The sequence below is a fragment of the Prinia subflava genome, chromosome 1, assembly GCF_021018805.1.
Source record: "Prinia subflava isolate CZ2003 ecotype Zambia chromosome 1, Cam_Psub_1.2, whole genome shotgun sequence".
Lineage (NCBI taxonomy): Eukaryota > Metazoa > Chordata > Aves > Passeriformes > Cisticolidae > Prinia > Prinia subflava.
The window spans coordinates 94,997,059-95,016,050 of record NC_086247.1 but is presented as its reverse complement, the minus strand read 5'-3'; positions in this window follow the sequence as shown (position 1 = coordinate 95,016,050).

Genomic DNA, 18,992 nt, shown 5'->3' with positions numbered 1-18,992 from the left:
TTAAAAAAGTGAGAAATTGCTTCACTTCCACTTCAAATGGCTTTGACAATAAAATTCTGCTTATATCAAGGCCTTGGGAGACACATGAAGCTTTGTGACAAATGGGTTATTTGGATGATGAAGAGATGACTTGAAGACTCAGTAAGAGATGCTCCAGACTCCTGCCCCTGGAGCCCTGTGAAATAAAGGTGAGTGCACTTAGATCCCAGCTCTGTCTCGTCTACCTGTTTAATCTCTCATGTCTGCATGGGGGTGGACTATGATGAGCTATACAGTCTTTTCCATCTTAAATTACTAAAAGGCTAAGTAAGTCATTCCTGCTGTGAAAAGAAGGAAAAAAACCCTATGTAAATGTTTATCTTCCTAAGTACAGGCTTAAATCTTATTGAAGTCCATAGAATTTAAAGTGCTTAAGTGTTTTGCTGAATAGGGATATGTTGCTGAATCATGGCCAAGACTTTTTAAGTTGATGTACTGTTACCCATGAAATTACTAATATGCTCAATATCAACACTGTACTTAAATGCATTGTTAAAGGGGAATAGACTTTTTCAGGGCTTCTGGTTCATCCTCTAAAAGAGTGGCTGAATCAGGGATTCAGAATAACGTCAAAGAGTAAAAATGTCAGAAAACATAAAGCCTAACCAGAGCAGGAAATTGTGGAATGAGGCAGGGCAAGAATTTTCTAGACAACTATGCTGCTACTGACAGCTTCAAAGTTCAGTACTCTCTGCTGTAGTGTTACCACTCATTCTGAAATTTGCTTTCGACTGAACAGAAAGCAACACTGGAAGTTTTATTGGAAGTGTATCATCTTCTTTGGTATAGACTGTCTGATTTCCATCCCTTTGTGCCCGTCACCTAAAGATGTTTCCATTAGAGGCAAGCTAAATCTCATGGTATGAACAGGAAATAAGGTAGATTAACTGTCTGTCACTGCATATTAATTTCCAGTACCCTTTCTAGCTTTCTTTTTCTGTCTTCCACCACTTCTGCAATAAACTCTCTGATCTGCCAACATGTCTAATCTGCAATGCAGTCATATCTTTCTGCAAGATATGGGTCAGTGTATTAGCTTGCACTTAAGCACACATACAATGAGAGGATTTACTGGTTATAACTGGGGTGATCACCAGTGATGAGATTAAACCAAAATTTTTGAACACATCATTGATGAAAATATCAATGAGGCTTTAGATGTCAAAGATGTCTTTAAATGTCCAAAAAGACCATGCTTGAGGTCAAACATTGTAACCTAGGGCTATTCAAAAGAAAACCTGCAGTGAGGTGTTGTGTCTGCCACTCCTTATCAGAAGCATCAGTCTCACCTGTGTGGCAGTACATTTTCCCATTCTGCCAGGTCACTATTCTTTGCCTTCTATTTCTCTCGTTTTTAGCACTGATGACTTTCTGGAGGTGAGACCTCACAAAAAATCATTGGGAGTTGATTTCTGAATACAGGCCATTCAGAGAGCAAGCCCACATGTTAAAGCATTAAGCAAATAACATTCATTAAGTGTGTCAGGAGGGATGTTGCTGGCACCAGCCACCCTCTCTTACCAAGAGTCACTGCCACCAGGGTCCCCACTTGCCCCCCAGCCTGGAGTGGCCACTGTACCCATGCCTGGCTCCTTGACAAGACGTGCTTTTGAAAAGGAGCTATGGGAAAAATGCCCCATTTCAAATGACTGCAAGCCATCACGTGGGGTGGAAACGAGAGGCTCCATCCAATCTCTCTTTTCACTGCATGCTTCTCTGCTCTGGAGCACTTTTTGTTGCTCTTTCAGTAGCTTTCCTTTGTCAGCAAATAACAGGCATTAAGGATAGAAACACAGTAAAATTACATGAGGAGAGAGCAACAGTCGGTACACAGAGATAAACATCAGCAACAAACACTTGCAGCTGCCAGCCCTACAACATATATAAATGACAGAGGGGTGCATGTTAGGGAAGGGAACAGAAGTGCTGTGTGCAGATCCAGGAAGGGATGGTGCAAAGGGTCCTGGCAGAAGCTCGGGAAGCCCATGTGGTTCAAGAACGCTGGAACCACAAATAACCTCCACACAAGAGCCGACTTTGCCCGAGTGCCACATCACTGTGAGTCCCTTTGGCTTCATGGAGTTGAAAATTGAGCTTCAGGATTAAATGTGGTGTCCCAAATGTCCAGGAAGAAAAACAAATGCCATAAAGCTGACCCTCTGAGGGCAAAAGAGGAAAAAAGATTTTTTTTTCTCCTCTCCATGATATTGTAGTCTGCAAATAGAATGAAATGCTACATATTTATGGGGAAAGAGGAACTTTGCTTTGTACTCAGTAGACATATTTTTCATTATTTAGTATCCACTTCTATATGGCAAGTCTAAGCTTTGTCATTCTTCTCCCAGTGTTAATACTATCCTGCCCAAATCTCAAGCTGGTATTATTTTGAGAAGGAAGATTTTGAATCTGGTTAAAAGAACATTTCTTGCAATAGATTGATTGGAGGAAAAAAGAGCTTGCTATTTGGTGCTGTTTGAAGTCTGGGTGGTCCAGCAGAAGAGGAATGTTATGGGCTGAATGCAGGTGATGTGGTGAGGAGCACATGCTGAATTCAGTGTGCCCAAGATGTTCCACAGGTGGCAGTTCAGATGGCCCCTGCAGCCAGAACCAGAATTTCTGGGCCATCTCTCTGTTCTTCATTTCTTTCTTTGGTGTTCAATGTTTTTTGGTTTTTCCTTTTCATCTTGTTTTACCAGTTGACACTAACACAGAGTTTCACAACTGTGGACAGTTTCAGCTTAACTTTCTACAGAAGTGATAAGTGGTGGCTGGCAACAGATATTCTCTGGGGTACAAAACCCCTACAACAAAACCCCCCTGTAATAAAAGTTTGGTGTTTTAACTGCTTCCCTGCTGTTTAAACTGATGGGCACTCAGCTTAATAGCATTCTCCATTGCTTTGCTCCAGTGTTACAGCCCAGACAGTACCATTTTGCAACTGACAAAGATAATTTTGGAATTATTAATGTATGAAAGGGATTAAGGGAAGTAGCAATTTCATTGAGGAGTAATTTGATTTGGTGTCCAAGGATCTCCTTTCCAGACAGATACAGACCTGCTGTCAGTGGAGAGGTACTAATGCTGAACAGATCAGGTGTGCTCAACTATGAAGACTACTGCAGATGGTAGGGCAGATGTGGAGATCCTGTTGCCTTCAAACTCTCCAAATACATAAATAGATAAATAATGCTCCTATTTTCCCAGCATCTGGAAACTCAGAGGGAAAATGGAATCATCATCCATATGACAGTAGATTTGTCATGCACAGACTTAAGGTACAACTTTTATGGAACAACAGGAGGATTTAATCTGATTCAAGGCATCACATGCTATGGAAAAGCATTATAGGTTGTCCAAGACAGAGCAGTCCATCTTCAGCTCAAATTGTTGCATGGTAAAAAGGCATGAATAAAAAAATGCAACAAACCTTGCCATCTACTTTAAAGGAATGCTAATATGAAATGGAAGAAGTAAGTCCTGATGAAATTCAAGGGCTGTCATAATGAGGAAACATTTTCACTTTTGATCAAAGAGAAATGGTGCTTTTCAGTGCTTGAACAGACAAAACTAAGCTTGCACAGCAGAAAACTGGATAGCAGTTTTAAAACACTTCAATCATGTTATCATTGTTGGATATAGAGGTCCTTTAAATGTGTTTCTGTATCTCTGAAATGAGACTTTATCAATTTTTTTTTCCAAACTGGTAACTCAGAGATGTGATTTTTTAGGGTCACACAATGGATTAGTGGCAAAGATAGTAGAAGCAGCATTGTAGTTCACTTAGGTCGCCTAAACTATCTTTCATGTTCAATTTTTTGTGATCTTACAGCCCCCTAGCTAGTGCATTTTGCCCATTTTTCTCCAACATTATACTAAGCATTAAGGGAAAAACCAGAAGTTACTTCACATTCTGATTTGTCTTTTTAAGTTGGAAGTTGTTTTAGTCAACTCTTCAGAGTGTCTATTGTTCGGGTCTTTTTCTGCCTAATGACAAGGTTTTTCAACTAATCCAGTGTCCCAGTTTTAGCAGAAACCAGTGGCAAAAGCAAGACCAATGTTAAACGGAGTGTTATGGACTACAGGGTGCAGTTGTATTCCTGCATGAAAAACTGCCAGTCACTTAATCTCTCTGTGGGTGTCTGGTGTAGCACAGCAACACCTGAGCTAGCTTTAAACTAGCTGAGTGTGACAGCACTGGCACATGCACTGCAGCAGCCCAAGGCTCAGCACTGGCTGGGAAGCTTATGTTTGGTATGGAGTGGAGCCCTCAATACTTGTGGTGAAAGGAACATGCAATTACTATCTCTGTTTTATAAAACACTGTATTTAAGAGCTCATTATACTTAGTACAGCTAGATGAAACTGGATGCATGTCATGTGCACTTCCTTTTTGAGTCTGGAAATGGAGAATTTAGTACAATGAAAAACTGGCCAAGGAGCTGATGGTCAGATGCTTCAGAAAGCCAGCACACACCACCTTACCCTTCCTTTCAGGTCATAATTAGTACAAGACTCCTGGACAAGCTATTGCTGAATAATGTGCACATGAGGAAGTTGGAAATATTCAACTCTGCCTCATGATTTGCTGTGCACCTGAGGTGAGTGTCACTCAGCTTAACCACATAGAGTCCAGCCTGGAGCACTTTATTGCCAGGCATCAGGGATGGCCCATGTACAAGGAATCTGATTAAACTTTTCAAACATCAGATTAACATTCATTTTGACAGTTCTTGGCTGCATTTTGCAGTTTATTTTCATCTTTAGAAAGATACAAGGTGCTCATAAGAGAGCATAGTTCAGCTCCAAGAATCATGAGAAACCAAAACCAGGTTTATCAACCACCTCAAGAGGAAAGACCAAGAGTAGCCCATGTTTGATAATCTCCTTGGACACTCTAGTGTGTCATTTATGGCATATTAGGATGGATCATGACATTTAAGCCTGGCCAGTTGTCAATAGACCATCTGTAAACAAGTTACGATAGTTCCAATTTTCCCAAGTGAACTTTTTAATAAATGCTTCCTCCTCCCAATAAAAAAGTATATAAACAAACTGAGGTTACAATAGATGTCTTTTAGAGACACAGACCTTAAAAGAGAATTACATTTTTGTCAGATACACTTTTTGCCACTGGGACAAAAGGCAAAATCTCCATCTTTCACTCTCTCTCTGACAAAATGCCCTGTTTAAATGCTCTTGAAATACATGATACAACAAAGTTGTTTTATCCCCATCAGGGAAAACTCTTATCTGTTCTGGAGGTCATAACCACTCCTTGAAGGGAAAACAGGCACTATGTTTCCAAGCTGTGAGAAAATACATCTAATAATTTTTTAGTAGCTCATCAGGATAGTCAAATACTGAAGTGATAATGACATGATCTCATAACTCTTTGCTCTTGGGTTATGACAGGCCAGTCAACAAAGTTAAATAGTTTTACTCTCACATGGAAAACAATTCCTGCTTTATAGTAACTGGAAAGAAGCACTATTATTAACTGTTCACAAAAGCTGCAGTTCTACAGCAAGGAGAGTATTTCCAGCAATAATGCTTTCCAGCAGAAGACAGCCGTACTGAGTCCCTCTCTCTGGCCTTCTAGGTGGTCTTTCCCTCACATCTAATGATAGGCCTGTCAGAGTGATTTATGGCACTTATCCATGCCTCTGTGTTTTCCTCCTCGGCTTTGGGTCAGCTCTGGTCTCCAGCGCTCTGTGGTTGTTCTTAACACGTATTCAGTAATTGCACAGACCAAGACTTTGTTTTTCTACATTTGTGTTTTCTTTCATTCTGCCTGTCTTAGAGTTTTCAATAACACTCATCACCACGGGACACCACTTCCGTATTTCATCCATCGGTAAAGCTTGCGTTAATCTTCAGCCACTAGCAGCCCTCTCTGCTGGCTTGTGTTTACACACATGCACACAAACTCAAACTAAAAAACCATTGTATCATTGCATTACTGTAGTTCTGGATCCTGGTGGTCCCTGTGCTTGATCCCCATCCCATTAAAATCAGTAGGAAGTTTACCATAACTCTTAACAGGAATTTTAATAAGCCCACTTTAGCTAATGTAGGCATGGACTGAGTTCTGCTATATGATGCACAGACGGAAATAAACTAGCATATAAAGACCACTTCCATGTTTCTCATTGCATGCACTTGCACAACATGAAGGGCTGGTTACCCATTTCTGAGAGAAAAACAGCCTGAGCAGAGCTGTGGCAGGAAGAAATTCTCTGCTCCACATTCCTGGGGCACTTCGGTCACTTAATCATAGCGTAAGCAAAATTCCCCCAGGACTTGGATTGCACATCCCTCCAGAATGTGGGAGCAGCAGCAAATAAAATGCATGACAGGGCCCATAGCCTGGGACTCCTTCATATGATAATCTTCTTTTATACTTGGCTCGCTAATAATAAATCACACAGCACTTGTTGCATAGATGCCAAACAGGGCACCACCCATTCTTTTTTATTTGGCAACAGTTTCTGAACAAGGTTGCTTTATCTGATCATAGTTCTAAAAGCAAAAACATCTCTTAGATAGATAATTTTTATAGGAACAGTAAAATATTAGAGATCTGTGTAAGGTAGTCTAAAGCATTTCCGTTGAAAAATGTATAAAATTCTGAATTCTAGTGAAGGAACAGGCAGATAAAAGGAATTCAGACTACTGGGTTAGTTGTAATTAAAAGGGAAGAAGAAAGGGCTGCTATATGTGTTTTACAGACAGACTAAAAACCTACAGCTTCTCTGAGGGTAAAAATTCATCTCTGGTCAATGTGAGTTTGCCCTAATTGCAGAATCATGCTGCTATTTACATTTCTTTGCACATCTGAGACTGTATTTCATGATTAAATAAAATTCCATGTAATGGAAGCTCTGTCCAAATAGGAAACTTCCTGTCCTCAGTGGTTACACAAACTGTCATTCCTCTCCACCATTTTAGAAGAATATTCATTTTGGAAAGCAGCAGCCATGAAAAGAAGCAGACAAACAAGCAAACAGTTAAAACAGATGAGAATACAACTTTATTCAAGATGTTTCACCACCACTTGAGAGCCATGGTCTGCAAGAAATGACATTGAAGTAGCCAATGGAGAGCAAAGTGCAACTCAGAGCAAATGATGAGCTAAAAATTTCCAGGAACTGTCTAAGATTTGTTTCATATTTTAACTTGGGTTGCAGGAGAGGTAGCAGGAAGTTTAATTAATTTGCAACAGAAGAAAAGTAAAGAACAGAAGATACTGTATTTCTGAAGATTCTGCAATGTTATAAGAGACACGGACAAACCAAGGTGAGACATCTCATGCCGTGGTGATAGGGGTAATTGTACCTGACTGAGGAAGCTCCATGTTGATTTGTCAGCACACAGATGACGTTTTTTTTCTCTTAGTCTGCACTTGACTGACAATGCACAAGAAACCCTTTTATTAAGCAATCCTACTTCTCTTTGGGCCTTTGCCTTATTTAGTTCTATTCTTGTCCTAAAGATGGGAACTGTAAATCCTTCCCTCCTATGAGATTACCTGTCTCAGTCTTCATACAGATGTGAAACAAGAGACTCCTAATAAAAATCTCCTAATAAATATCTTCTGGCTGGACCCAGGAAGGAAGAAAATCAGGGAAGTAGGAGGTTCCTCTGTGCAGGACTAGCCAAGTGTGAGCCTGAGGGCTAATAGCTGGAGAAACATTATAAGAGGTACTAAGTTTTTTGGTAGACTTTCACAAGTGGCATACTAAGCTCTGAGGCCTAACTCCAGTTTTCTTCCATCAAGGGTAGGGAAGGGAGAGCAGTTACTCTCAGGTAAGGGTAGCAGGCTGAAAATTCAAAGACGTTTATCTTTGAATTTCTGTAAGATTTTCTCTTTAGAAGACACAACATGTTTGGAGGTTCCAAAGGTGTGACCTTGCTGAAATAATGAGCTTGAGCATTGGGCTGAAGTTCTCTTTACTAACCTTTGCTAGGATTTTGGATCTGAGACAGTGTCTTGGCACTGGCAGGATGAAAAGCTTCTGTAGGATGGCGGGAAGCAACACACAACACATTCTTTCCCTACCGGAGTAACAGCATCGTCTTGGTTTACAGAAGTATTCTTTTAGCTGATGATGCCAATTAACCAGCTCAGATGTTGACCTTGAATGTCAGGAATGACAGATTTCTGCCCTGATCCTATGATCAGGGCTTTGGCTCAGCTCTTTCTGAAAACAACCCCAGAGACACACAAACTGAGTAACCTTACTGGACTAAGTAGTACTCACTCTACTACCAAGAAGCCATTAAGTCTAAACAGTGATCGACTCAAAATAACATCACTTGACTTCAGACTTTCCTTCCATGCCTTTTTGAAATATACTTCAGTTAAATAATAATTCTTTGGTTGGGAGAGCTCATGTGATTTAAAGAACAATCAAAATACAAGTGGCATCCAGCTGTTCCAGATAGTGACAGACTACAGTGGCAGAATACAGGATTTCCAATGTTAAAGTGGCTGAAACATCTGAGTGACTTCTATTCTGCTGCCAGCGAACCACTGTGGAAAGTATTTGGTGGTTCCAAATACATGTAAGCATGTAAGCAAGCCTGCCAGCTGGGCAGGACTAAAACAGGCATCAGTAAAAAGATGTCAAGAAAGGTGTGCTGGTCCCTTCCAGAAGTCATCACAGTCATAACAACTGGCTCCAAGCAGGCTCAGGGAAGGTAAAAACCCCAGGTAACAACAGGAATGAGTAGTAGCATACAAGAAAGGCAAAGAAGTTTGGAGGGTGGTTTGGGAGGAGATAATCTGCAGCTGTAAATGTAGGTCCAGCTGTGTTTGTCCAAAGTGATGTATTCAATCACACATCCCTAGTGACATTACTAAAACCACGTGTCCTTTTCTGGACACCTCATTTTCAGACACTGAGGCCCAGACAGGCGCATGGTGCTGCTTCGTTCCTTTTAGCTGGTTGCTGTTTTGGGGGGCTATGCCATCAGGGAGACCTATGCTGCTAGGCTGGGTGCTCTGGGCTTTGATGGAGTTCGCATTTGTGAAATTAAGCTCAGACCAAGCATTTTTCAGGTGACTCACCACTTCCAAACCCTGATAATGTTGCTGAATAGAATAAAAGCAGAATGTAATTTGCAAATATGGTACCTGCTCACTTTCCTTGTACATCATTGTCAAAACTGCCCTAAATTTTTCTATTTGTAGTATCTGAATCTCTACAATCGGCTGAACTCTGAGTAATCAGTTCAAGGCAATGAAAGTCTTACTCAGCACATCTGGAAAACACTTCACTGGAATAGTTTGGTAGCACTCCATAATTTCATTGAGCCCTATTCCTTGCATTTGCTCTTGTGGTCAGTTGGAAAACCTCAAAAGTAGGGAAAAAGGTAGTTGTTTCTTTTCTTCTGTCTAATACACCATTGCATTAAACTTGCCTTATTCAACTGTGCTCCAAATGAAAATGGCTCTTGGGACTGTAAGTCCCCACTTAATGGCTGAGGAGGTTCTTACAACCCCCCTGGAAGCTAAATTGCCTGCTGTTGTCAGAGAAGCAGGTGCTTCTATGCACAACAGGTAGAGGTTACTGAGAGGACAACTAAGAATAATGGAGCTACTTGTGGACTGCATGTGGCACATATAGCTACACAAGTGAGGTTTTTTCCTATGCCTTTCTGATTTCCAGGCAGCACTAGTGTTTTCTCCTCTCCAAGCAAATGGTAGTTAAAAAGAAAAAAAAAAGTTTTCAGTTCAAGAGAGATCTCAGCTTTCTGTTTTTACAATAGACAGAGCTCTGAATCCGTGAAGTATAGCAGGTCATGAGTAAACAAGGTGCATGAAACAGAAGAGTTGTCTATCATGGCCTGAGAGAAAACTGCCAAGTACTTATCTTCCTTCAAGTGACTCTTCTTTCCAAGAAAAAACTAAAAAGCGTACAACATGTAGAGTGGAATGAGGAGAGGAAATGCATGGCTGTGAAGCATGTTCAAATGAAAGGGAGCTTCCATAGTTTGTAACAAATTACCAGATTTCCATTGAACTTACATGCTCTGAGTAAATGTTTGAGGATGTCCAGTGCTATGGCTTCAGAATTTTCATCCATCTGGAACACCAAAATCTCATTAGGAACTAAAAGACTCAGCAAGTTCCTTGCTGTGGTGTCTGCTGGGTTGGGTGGCAGAGGATCATTTACAGTCCATTCCAAAAATGCTGAGTGTAGACCATGACTTAAGGAGACTGTGTGGAAACGCTAGTCAGCCCTGGCTGTGTTCCTATTCAGGATGGAAGAAAGGAAAGCTGCACAAGCCCAAGAGATTGAATAAAATCTTCTCTCTAATGTGTATTTTTGCAGTGTGTCAGGGCTCTAAGTGACTCATACCACTTAGCATTTGCAATGCCACTAGATAAGCTGGGCTGTTCTCACCATAACCTTAGATATGAACTGCAGGGGTCCTAAACACGTCTGTGTGTCTTGCATGAACATTACCATAGGTCAGAAAACACCCAACAGCCTGATCTCATTGAATACTGAATTGGTGCAACAGTAGATGTGAGCAAGTCTATCAATTCACTGAAGTTTCTGGAATAAGTGGTGGTTGAGAACACAACTGCGCTTCTAGAACTGCTTTAGAATAAATCTTCTTAGTTATGCATTCCTGTTTATGGCCAAGTTAATGATCAGATGAACAGTTAAATAAGATCAAAAATGTAAGGTTAAGTGAGGATGTGAAAAGGAGGTTACAACCAAGGTGGGAGGAACTATTGATTTTTGTGGCTTGTCACAACAGGAGGATGGCTCACAGTCATCTTGTCTATGGACAATTATAAGTGTAATAAGAAAACAACCCTGGAAGAATACCCCAAGAGACAGGGAAAAAGAGAAGAAAAAAAATCAAAGGCATACATGATAGCAAAGTGGAGATGGAGGAAGTGAATGTGGAAACATTAGAAATGAAGAAGAAAGGGGGAAAATGAAATGGAAGCACTGCAGAAGCAGTAAACTAAGGACAAGATTTTCAAAAGTGCATCACTCTCCTAAAAAGTTGTAATTACTTTGCCATTGATGCTTGCAACAAAAGTGAATAGTGGTGGCAATGACAGGCTAGCAGTGAGCACTTTAAAAAACCCTCAACTTGGAATTTCGTTGACTTCTTACAGCACCTGCCTGCAATGATGGCATCAAGAAATACTCATGGCTACTAAATTACAGATAGTGTCCACTAAGATATTCTGGGAAACATCAGATGTCTGTGGCATTAAGACACCCAGCAGCAATTACCACAAGGAACTTCTTGAAGTCCTCAGAGGCTGGTTGGAAAACTCACTCTAAATAATGTAAAAATATTCATTATTGTGGAGCATAGAAAAATCTGTTTCTCAGCATAATTAAATTGAAATCTCTGAAAGTCAAATTGCATTTACAAACTGTTTAGGCTTTTATGCGCCCTTTCATTTTTTGTGTTTCTGAAGTGTAGCACTCAGGAAAAGTGCCAAGTTTATGTCTCTGTGGACTGGGCTTCTCCCTGTTTATCAGAGGTTGATCAGAGAGGAGGGAGTGGCACTGTGCGCTTCCCGGCGCTGCCCTGCCAGCAAGCCCCAGCCCTGACCTGGAGGGACCATCACTGGGTGTGAGAAAACCGCTCAGGCTCCACACCTTTGAAACCTTTGGCATCTTTGCTGAGCCTCATGAGAAAGCAGCCAGCACTGCCAGTGATGTCTGTGATGTGTCCTTTTATCCCCAGGAGACTATTGTGGTTAATTTCTTGTTGTGCTTTCATTAGGTGATTGAATAACTTGCTAATGGCAACTGTTCTGGTCACTACTACCTTGAACTCGGCTTAGTATCCCACTGCTTTAGTATCTCAATTTTAATCTCTGGACTCAAATGAACACCAAAGAATTTAGAGTCCTAAGACATAACTCATTTGCATTTCCACAGGGATCAAACTTTTAAGTCTAACAAATGACATGTTGTACCACTAGGACATCTTGGAAAGCTCAGATCCTTATATTTATTAGCTCAGAGTGAAATAATTATTAGCTAGAGAGAAGCACCACTGCACTCAAAAAGAAAGCCAAATACAACCCACCTACACAGATTTCTCACACTGGGCCCTGGGCATGACTCACTGGTTATGTATTAGGCATTGTGGGTGGGTACTCTAATTTGTATGTGTTCCATTGTTTAGATGTGTTTTGCACACGCTAATTCTGACTTTCTGTTTTGGCAAAATCTTACAAAAAAACCCAAACCCACCACCACCCTCTTGGGTCACAGTCATGAAAGGCAGCTGCATTACCTCACCCACCTATCTTGGGATCAGGGTGGGCTCCTGAGAGAAAAGGGATCAGTGCTTGCTGGGATTGCTGGGAGGAAGCACGTCATGTGCAGCCACTGATGCTGGCTGGCTAAAGAGGAATTTTAGCAGCATCTTAACCACTGTGTGGAGAGTCACTTTGCATTCTCTTCAGGACATATTTCCAAGACCAGAAAATTATTTTGGTGCTTTAAAGCATTCACAGAAATAACTTGGCCAGTAGCTTGCAATGCATTTTTTTGCTCTAACATGCCAGCAGACAAGAATATATTAAATTTTAAATGGAGAGGACACTGAAGAAAAAGTGCATCTTTTCAAAATGTTGTAATGCTTGTGCATGTCTAAGCATAAGAAACATTATTAGAAAAAGTAATGAGAAAATTATTTGAACTGAAAATATTTTCTTGGCAATGGATCATCAATAATCACCTTCATTTGCGGAGCATCAACTAGAAAAAGGAATTCAAATGGTAATGATATAAATTATACAATATATGAATCATAAAGATATATAAATATAATACGTTACTTCTGTTAATAATGGAGTGTTTATGTGGTACTTGTCACCATGAATGAGAGAAGCAAATAGGAGGGCTTGGAGAATGAACTCTGATGATGACTAGAAAAACATGGTGATATATCTGGGACGCTGACTAGAGCTGCTAACCATTTTGGTCACCCAGGAAAACTGTCAGGCTCTCTGCCACTTTCGCCTTACCACTTGTCTCTGTGACAGCTCAATGCATGTCTCCAAATGCATTCTCAGGAAAACTGTCCTTGGGTATGCTGTGAAGCTTGGCAGGAGGTGTTGGCTGTGTAAACAACCGTGACAGTCACTGTGGAGGAGTAACCTGCAGTGAGTAGAGCAGACACTGTGACACTCTGGTGGCTATCACGCATCCGTTGCTGGGTGACAGGCGGGGACAGGTCTGCCTGCTGAGAGTTCCTGCGCTTTCTGCTCATGGGCGGCCTCTTGAACGTATGCAGGGGGACAAGAGGAGTCAAAAATCTCCCACAGAAGGATATGACAAAACCCCACAAAGGCAAAGCTATGCCCTCACAGAACACTGAAAGACCCAACTGCTCTGACCCATGTGCACTTTGGCTTCTCAGGGCTTATCACACCTCTGCATCTTGGACACCTCAAACTTTCAGGAGACCCCAGAGCTGCATCTGACCTCGCTGTCATCCCTGACAATACTGATGTCAAACTTTGCAGGAGACAGATGCTAGATCAAAATCATAAGTCTTGATAGTCCATAGCTACTAAAAGGAGGTGCTCAACACACCAACATTTGCTGCCCTTGTTTACTTCACACACAAAATATGCAACTTTCTTGACCTTAAGTACACTCCTTAGGAGTGTTCAGGCTGAAAGGGTCTCCACATCTGCCAAAAATAAGCATGGCTGACCTTAATAACTACTTTCCTTCAATCACTAGGGAAACACCAATGCTACACCGCGACCATCACTTTTCCTTTAACGCCTACGTTTGCAGTGAAAAAACTGTGCAAGTTAACCCTTTCACTGCTGCTACCAATGCAAAAGCTTGCAGGTTTGAGCAGGGTCCTTAACAGCTTCTCAGGTTTGTTTTCAAGGGGTTACTTTTGGGATAATGCAAGCCATTCAAATTTTCCACTACACCACAAAATAACACTCATGCCTGTTCCCACTATTTGTTTAAATATAAACCAGCACTGCACTCAACTTTCCAGCGGCAGCTTCCTGTTTAACAAGTATTTAAATGAATGGCTGAGTAGGTTTTACCAAGCACACTTGGCAGCCCTAGAGGTGCACTGCTCGGTGTCTCGACAGCAAACAGGGCTTGCAGATGGTGTTGAGGCAAATAGCAGGTAGATGGGGCAGACATGCTGTCCCATGTGTGCTGCAGGCAGGGCTGGCTGGCAAATTGTCTGCAAGGAAACAGGAAATCACAGAAGCAGAAAGCTAGGGAGGCTAAATGGCCCAAAATGAATCCAGAAGAGGAACAGCAGACCTCCTCCTCACAGAACCACAGAATATTCTGAGTTGGAAGGGACCCACAATGGTCATCTAGTCCAATTTTTTAGTGAATTGACCCATACAGACATTGAACTCATGACCCTGGGATTATTAGCACCATTCTCTGACCAACTGTACTGATCTCCTCAGTCGATTTGAAACACACAGCCAAAGAAAGAAGGTGCCTCATTGCTCAGACACCCCGAAGCAGATGACTGGGAATAAAATGTGGCCCTTTATCTTGCTGCTCCCTATTAACAGGGGGCACTGGCTTCTGAACCAGCATATGAACTGCACTAAATAGGCAGGGGAAAGAGGACATTTGGCCAAAAAGAATGGTACAGTTTGGCTTGACAGGGTGTGAGTTTTCTGCATTTCTCACTTTTATATCCAATGTGATTGCTGTGAAGTTATGAAATTATGCCAGAATTAAAGAGGTGCAATTCTGCAGAGCAGAATTTCATCTTTACTATTTAATACTGATTCTTCCTAATTAATTCATTATGCCAGGACCAGAAGCATGCTAGGTGCCTGTAACATTCTCATTTACCTCTCTCTTTCTTATAATTTTATTTCATACTGCAAAAACATTTCCTGTAATTGGACCTCCGGATACCTATTGACTTTCCATAAGACTGGCTGAAAACTACCATTCTGTTCTTGAATTTTCACTGGTATTTATTCAACTGTAGGTTCCTTAATGTTTTAATTGGTTGCAGAAGCTCATATTTATGAATGGCTCTCAGGCAGAAAACATTCTTCCAAAGAAATTTCATATCAAGGCAGTTACTGCACTAGGATAAGATCAGCAGCCTTGTTAGAGGTATATGAAATTCTATTAAATGCAAAATATATACCACTGTACTAAATGACAAAATTTTAGGGATAGAGCATAGCTTCGCCTTGAAGTGAATAATAGTAGTGAATTGGCAAAAAAAGACTAGTCCAAATTAAGACGAAGTGTCAGAATTTCTGGAGCCAAAATGAGATGCAGCACAATACTAACATTAAAAAGTTATGACAATTATTGCATTTATCACTATAGAGTCTTGCAACAAATGATTTGCTATTCAACACCCCAGAAGGCAGAATACAATTTTATTTCATGTCACTATGATGAACTTAAGCTTCTGAGAAAAAAAGAGAGCAATATTTGGGAAAGCAGCCATTGATTCAGGTTGTCTCTGGTGTGGTTTGATGCTTTTTTGGCCTGATATTAGCAGTTTTGAATTCTAAGAATTCCTCTATTAGCTTCTGGAAGGAACTCACAAGAGATACTAAAACCCAAATGAGACTCCAGAGCTCCTGACCACATGGTTTGAACTTGCAGGATAGCAGAAACTATGAGTGGACTTGTATTTAGCTCATTTTGTAGTCAGAGAGGACTGGGGTCTGTTTAAAATCAAGCTGTAGTAACTTCCTTACCACTGGTTGCACAGACTTAGAAATAAAGTTCTGATTGCCTATAGCCTGCCATTCAAAATTTTGTTGGGCTAGCTAAAGTCTCTGTGTAACTGTCTGATTAAAATACATTAAAACCTCTGTGAAGGAAAGAAAACCTCAATCTTTAAAGGCATAGTTTTAAAATCACTCATGCCTTCTATTAAAGGGTTCATGGGCTAAAGCATTGTTGCCCCGGCCCAGCTGATCATGGGCTACTTCAGTTGCCCCACCAGAGCAGAGATGCTGGGGAGACAAGAGTTGGGGTCAGGCTGCTGTTTGAAAAGATTTGCTACCTGTGGTTAAAAAAATAGCAGTAATGTTTGCTTTTGGAGTTCTGGCAATGAGTGCCAAGTTCTACTCTCTTATAGTTATTAAGTCTTTACCAATAAATGATGACAGATACTGAAAAGAGAGGAATGGAAACCATACACAACAATCTTGATAATGAACCCTTCTCTCTCTTGCTCTCTGATCAGCTCTTTTGGAAACTGTTATGGAGTTTCTGGCTACCCATTCAAACCCACTGTTTTTAACAAAACCATTTCCTCACACGAGGCACAGCAGCTCATACCAGGAGCCATTCAGCTAGTAACTTGAGGCTATGATTAAGAAAGCCCTGGTCACAGCTCCTGGGCTAACTGCAGCTCTTGTCCTTCCTGTCTTCCAGCTGCATCTGCTCAGACCTTAACTTGCAGCTGCTCCCTTGAGGTGGTGTCAGGCACAGCTTGTACCACTTTCTTGCTTTGTGTGACTGTCTCTGCAGCCTGACTTGCCTTGAGCATCTGTGGGTTTAGGTGCTGTGACAATGGCAGTCAAGAAATCAAACTGACTTTTCCAAACCAGAGTTTTTAAAAAACAAGAGCATGAGAGAGAAAACCAGGGTGTTACAAGTCTCTCTGCAAGATGCTCCTCCAAAGCTCCTCGGCAGCTGTCTCAACCACTGCCTCATAGAATCATAGAATAATTCATTTTGGAAAAGGCCTCTGAGATCACTGAAGCCAACTCTTAAGCCAGGCCACGTGTTCATCACTAAACCACGTCCCCAAGTGCCACATCCACATGTCTTCGAAATACTTCCAGGGATGGTGATTTCACCACTTCCCTGGGAAGCCTCTTCTAATGCCTTCTCAATCTTTCAGTGAAGAAATTTTTCCAAAAATCTGATATAAACCCCTCTTGGTTCAACTTGAGGCTATTTCTTTTCTATCACTTGTTACCTGGGAGACTGTTATAAATGCCAATACGATATTCCAATTAAAATAATAATTTGGTTTATTAATAAAGATCGAATTACAGAATTTTGATAAATCCACCAACAGCAGAGACACTTGACAGTCTTTTTCCCGGGAAAATGCCAAGGGTGAACCGTGAGACACAAAACCTGGCAGTCTGCTGTCTCTCCTACGGTTCACAAATTAGCCCGGTTCGGGGCTTGGTTTTTATACACTTTATTCTGCCCTCGGCAATATTTCCCCATATTTCCCTTTGTTTCACGACTAGCTATCCAAATTCGAGGGTTTCTCCGACCAGGCTGGAAAGAGTTCTTTTCTCAGTTCATATGTTAATGTCCAGTTTCTATAGATCCTTATGGTTGATGAATGGTCGAGATATGGATGATGGTGCCTGATGATCTATGAGGGTGTCAGCTTGGCCGCCTTATCTTGATGAGTCTCCTCCCGGTACTCGAGAAGGCTGCAGGTTTTCCAGTAAATCTTTTGTTTCTTTCTGAATGGTGGCGCCTGCTTTTTCAACATTTTTAGTTTCACCATCTGCTACAAGGTCTCCTAAAACATATACTTTATACAATACACATTTATACAATTTTATAGTTTTTCAATTAACCATAAGAACATGAATTAATCATTTCATATTTTTCACAGAGACCAACCTCTACCTGGTTACAGCCTTGTTTCACGTAGTCATAGAGAGTGATGAGGCCTCCCCTGAGCCTTCTTTTCTCCAGACTAAATACCCCCAGGTCCCTCAGCCACTCCTCCTCAGGCTTGTGCTCATAGAAGAGGTTTTATAAGTGTCCAGTGATCTTCCAAAATCTAGGTTAGCAATACATGTCATGTCTTTTTACTGGAGTCAAAATCTCCTGATCTCCAGCTTAGCTTGCTAACCTTCAAAGCCTAACACACTGTTTGGAGATATTGCATTCACTTTTAGCCTCTAGGATACACCAAATGCAGTTTGTGGATAAATCACAAGAATTATAATTGTCCATTAATGCTGATTATTACAAATCAGCTTTACATTAGCCGAAAGACCCCTTTGGATAATACATATATGAGACCCTAAGAAGATGCTAGGATTGATGAAGACATTAAAGACCATGTGTCATCATAGAGAGTAAAGGAATATCAAACAGGAAAAAGCATGTGGATTTAGAGAAAGAAAATGTAAAGAGGAAGAACTAGTGTAAGTAGGAGAGTTACAGAGGGATTTCGAAGTTTAACTCCATCACTTGCAATAACACTGAAAATGTATTGACTTGCATACATAGACACAGAAATTTTTCCATTGCTACTTCAGAATGATAAAATATTAGATTGCTTCATTTTTTTTCTCAATAAATCAGAAGGTTATGATTTCCTACCAACAAGCTTAAGATGATTTTGCCTGCCGTATGAAAAAGATCACCTGTCGTAATGAACTGAAAGCAATATATATAAAATCTTGAAAATATCAGTGGCAACAGCAGCAGTGTGTCCTTGCATGGTATTAAATAAATGAAGACATCATCTTCTTGAGCAGACAGATTGCAAATAAGCCCACTTAATAGCTTCATGTAGAAACCCTGGCTACCTGTGCACCCCGCTGCTCTGGCAGACTCTGCAGGTTTTAGCATGGGGCCCTCTCAGGGTTGCTTTTCCCTGAGATTCACCTCGGGGTTGCTGTTCCCTGAGGTATGTAGGGTTTTAGAGCTTTTCTTGCCTGAAAAGTCCAGCGCCAGAGCCAGAGAAGACAAACAGAGTCTGCCAGTCCATGTTTCCAAGGTTGTTTATTCTTTCATTATCTCTCAGTTCTTTCTCAGCTCTGCCAGGCGTCCCCAGCAGAGCAGGACACACAGCAGACTGGGGCAGATCAGAGGGTCCTGGACCTTATGTACCATTTCCCTGGTCCAACCACCACCCAAAATGTACTTTTTATTTACAAAATCTTACCAATACTTACTACCTATGTTAACATGTCATTTCTATTC